Below are 4,753 nucleotides of genomic sequence, written 5' to 3' on the forward strand. Positions count from 1 at the left end.
AGTGTGAGAGAGAGGTAGTTCTAGGGCTGCGCCAACATCCTTGTCCTTCAACATCTTTCCAAAATCTTCGTGTAGATTTGACGGTGGGGTTGGGATGGCGAAGGTGTGAACCTCTCCGGTGCGATGCTTCCTCATGACAGTCAAAACACACCTACTCGTCACACAGTCGTTGTTGCGGGATACCAACCGTTGCAGCTTGGACTTCGCAAATCGTCACTAGCCTCTCCAGTCCATATCGATCTCCGACAACAAACAAATGCCACAATACCCTGTTTTTTTCAAAATCGCTACCATATGGGAGTGTATCGGCGTACATGAAATGAAGAAGTGCCTCAAAGATGCCGGACGTCATGTCATGAACGTTGACGGGTTTTGTAGGGTCCTCCTTTGTCATCAGGTCCAAAAGCTTTGCCCTGAAGGCCGACGACCGTGCCGCCATAACGTGACTATGAGCACGGAATGATTTGTCACCTACGATGAAGGTGACATTTGCGCCGTCCTCGTCCTTCAACATCCTTCCAAAATCTTTGTGCAGATTTGACGGCGGGGTTGGGATGGTGAAGGCGCACACCTCTTGGGTGCGATTATAATAGTCCATAAAGCCATGTTCTACAAGCAAATTGATAAGCAACTAACTAGACCATCACTCCAGTCGACTCGGTCTGCTGCTGGGCACATCATTTATGCAACACTTGTTTTCAAGACGGTTAGATCACACCTGATGGTGAAGCAGCCGTCGTCCTGCAACTTGCACTTCTCAGTAATCAGTGGATCTTCCCAACCAAGAAGAATCCCAATACCATCCTTGAACAGAATAGCTCGTGTTGCCGCCACAGGCTCCATGCCTTTGTACACCTTGCCATCGTTCCCCAGAAAACTAAGCATGAACTTCACCTTCACGCCCGGTTGCTCCACCCTTCTTTTAAGAGACAGTTGGGCGAACGCGTGGCCAACATACGTGTCAGGGTAGAAATCGATGCACCAGTTATAGCCACCGACGCTGAACGTCTTCGAGCTTACATGGTTGAGGGCGCCGATTCCGTCGAGCTGCGAGTAGTTTGTCACCTTGAAATTGTGTGCACCGGTGGCGGCCTCCGTCAGGCACGTCGACCACCCCTCTCCCGAGAAAGAGATGATGTTTCCCATGGAAAAGTCGGCGGACGACAAGGGCAACAGGTGAGCGGGTCTCGTTTACGTATGTATACGTATATAGAAAGCTTGAAAGAAACCTTGCACTCCCATATATGTAAGCTATTTTCTCAAGGAGAACCAATTAATATACTACTAGGATACCAAGTTTTTTTTTGAGGCAACCTCGCAAAGCTTTATTACGTCGTCACAATGTTTTCAGGGACGAAAGGAATGCCTACTCGCTGGCCTAACCAAACATGGCGGCCAACGTTAAGAGTTAAAGCATGCTTTGCTAAGTTATGAGCATCGAAATTTGAGCTCCTAGACTGATGGACTATATTACATGAAATGAAAGAGGATACCTACAACTCAATTTCTCTAACCACCGGTCCGTATGCCGCAGTACTTCTCCTGCCAATCTCACTAGCGACAACCTTGCAATCTGTAGCAACATGTGCCTTTGTGATGCTTAGATCAGCTGCTAGATCAAGGCCTTTCCGTACTGCCATTGCTTCTAACGTCGTGGGATCTTTGATATGTTTGAATATGATCGCTCACGCTCCCAGGAAATTGCCGACGTGGTCTCTGCATATAGCCGACACAGCTCCAAACCGGCTGCGATTGCCCACAGCTGCATCCACGTCCACCTTCGCAAAACCATCAGGAGGAGCAATCCAAGCTGGGTGACGAACGGATCCACCTCCTGTCCCTGCTCTCGTTGTGGATATTACCTGGAAATCAGATATATACGAGCCTATGAAATCATGCGTCGCCTGGGGTGGTTTAAAAAGGCCTTCATACAATGCTTTCCTCCTTGCTCCCCACACGGCCCAAAGTGAAACTGAAAACCTGACAAAATCTTCAGATTTCAGAGCTCTCATCATTGCAAATAACCACATCTTTGGGCACTCTTGTTGTTGAGAGCTCAGCTCGTCCACGATGACCTCAGAGGAAAGTGCCCAAGTGAAGCGTGCCATGTGACAATTCAGCAGCGCATGTCTCCAGGAGTCCGGCACCCCACACAGCCTGCACGCCCTGTTGTCGCCATATTCCTCCTGTGTAACACATCACTCGATGGTATTGAGCGTCGAGCAAGTCGCCACAGAAAAACCTTGATTTTGCTTGGTACATCTACCTTCCAGATGGCTCTCCATTCACTGCTGTCCCCCTCGCTTGAAGATGGTTCCTCTCGCTCTTCCAGCCAGCCCTCTCTATCATATTTGGTCCGAACCAACATGCGGTAGGCCGACCCGACAGAAAAGTTTCCACGAGATTCTTTGCCCCAATACCAGAAGTCAGCTATCCTTCTTGTACAGAGAGGAATCTTCAAAATTGCTTCCGCATCAAATGTAGTGAAAACTGTTCGGATCAAGTCCTCTCTCCAAGAAGCCGTGGTTGTGTCAATGAGATCGGCAACCATCAGTGGTGGGGCTGCAACCAATGAAGCAATCGGTCTCTTGTAACTATCTCGTGGGATCCAGTTATGGTCCCATATCCTTGTAGAGGCTCCATCACCAACTCTTCTGACCACACCCGCGAGCTAGGAGAATCGTCTCGCGAGCTAGGTACGTACGTACGTGCTGCCTTCGGGCTTCCGGTATCACGTGTACACCTAGTTAGGGCTTCGGCCGGGGTGCAAAACAGTGAAGTCTGGGCGATCTTAGGCTATCAAACAAGTAAGCTCTATTTGACACGAATAAGAGGACGGGCTTTAGAGTTGGCTCACATTTAACTGTAATGGCGTTGAGTGGATTTCGGGCCAATAAAAAATAGCATGTTCACTTTCGAAAAATGACTTGACCTACTCATGCTCAAGTTAAAAGGTTATAATTTATGTAAACGGAATAGGCTGTGTGTTCTAGGCATATACAAGCTTGATACAATAAAATTATGGAAATGATAGTTGAATCAATATATTGCAATTCGCAAAAGAAAAACATCAATATATTGCAAATCATAGGTCTTGTATGTTCTGCTATACATAAATTATGCTATGTCGACCAAAATCAAGCGAGCTAACATTGGTGCAAACTCGGGTTCATTTTCAGTTGAGCTGCAAATTATATAGACTCATGCTCTACAAATTTATTTTGGAGTAAATCTCCGGTGTAGCTAGAAGATGAGTCGCTGTGAGTGGCTTCGACTCGAGCTCTTTTGGCATCCCTACCACCACTAGCGACGGTGATGTTGTTTATGATGTCCCCTACAACTGAAGGGCAGCTGGATATGAGATGCTTGAATCCATCGGTCTGCTGGATGTCACTGAGCACACCATGAGAGGACAGGAATCCAAGGCATGCATGCTTGAGTTGCACGCACTCGTGCTGCTCCGCTAAGGCAAGTGTGGTGGCAACTGTGTGCACGTCATGCTCTCGCATAGCATTTGTTCACACATTGCCGTGAGCCTATCCAGGCCATACCGATCCGCGGCAACGAACAAGTGTTGCAATGGCGCATTCTTGTCTACACCACTGTCATGTGGGAAGGTATCCGTGTAGATGAAGTGGAGGAGTGCCTGGAAGATGGTGGGCTCCATGTCGTCGACCTTGATGTGTCGAGTAGCGTTCTCCTCCATTCCGCTAAAGAGCTCCGCCTTGAACACTAGTGATCGTGCAGCCAACATGCATCTATGAGCGTGGAACAATTGGCCGCCCATGTCACCTCCGTGCCTTCCCCGCCCTCCAGCATGTCTACCAGGTGGTCGCGGAGGTCCGACCGGGGGATGACGACGAAGCTTCGGTCCTCCGTGTGTTGCGTGATGACGGTCAAGACGCACCTGATTGTGAAGCAGTCATCGACGATATGCTTCTTAGAGAAGAACCTACTATAGCCATAATAACAACCCGTCGACGCAAAGATATGTCTTAAGGCGCTTCTTCGTATGGTTGCATTCCGGTCCCTATCCAATAAACTCAAAGTGTACTTGGCTCTTACGCCCGGCCATGGTTCTCCTCGACATAGACACAAGAAGGCCGAGGTGTAGAAAGCATCCTCCTCTGTATGTCCGTTAGGGTAGAACCTGATACACCAGTCGTAACCACCGGCGGTGAACCTTCTCGAGCAAATGTAGTCGCCGGGATGAAAGCCGTCGAGCAGCGAGTAACTAGTGATCTCGAAGTTGTGCGCCACGGTGACGGTGTTCGCCAGGGATCTCGACGACGACGACGTCTCCACTGGGTGCTCATCGTAGTTAGCCGGCGAGGCCGAGCTGCTAGACATGTCGAATCAAGGGAACCCGCGGTGACAAATTAAAGGTGGAGAATCAAGGGCGACGCCTCACGATCGATCGAACTCAGGGTCGTCGTTGGCGTCGGATGTGTGAGATTTGGACATTGCGTGCACGCCTTGCCGTCTTTATATGGATACACACGTCGGTTGTATTGTACCCAAACTGATATAAGGAATCCGATAGCTGCTGGGATACCGATCGAACAGGAACCCGAAACAGAGCGCTTTTCTATACGTCGTCCTTTTGTTTTCTTCCTGCCTTCCGGCCGGCCGGTGCCGCGTGCACGGATGCCGCTTCTCTTCAAACGCACGTGCACGCATGCAACGTCGTGACCGCCGGGACTAGCTACCTCGACTCGGACGCACCTGGTTGACTGCGTCTCCTCCTGGCGCT

At 49.6% G+C, this 4,753-nt stretch overlaps 1 pseudogene; it reads right to left on the bottom strand.

Moving 5' to 3' along the window:
* Positions 1-3,191: 3,191 nt before the first annotated feature.
* On the bottom strand, positions 3,192-4,350 carry LOC123172237 (BTB/POZ and MATH domain-containing protein 3-like; annotated as a pseudogene).
* Positions 4,351-4,753: the final 403 nt, after the last annotated feature.

Source organism: Triticum aestivum, unplaced genomic scaffold (genome assembly GCF_018294505.1).
Source record: "Triticum aestivum cultivar Chinese Spring unplaced genomic scaffold, IWGSC CS RefSeq v2.1 scaffold36336, whole genome shotgun sequence".
NCBI classification, from domain to species: Eukaryota; Viridiplantae; Streptophyta; class Magnoliopsida; order Poales; family Poaceae; genus Triticum; species Triticum aestivum.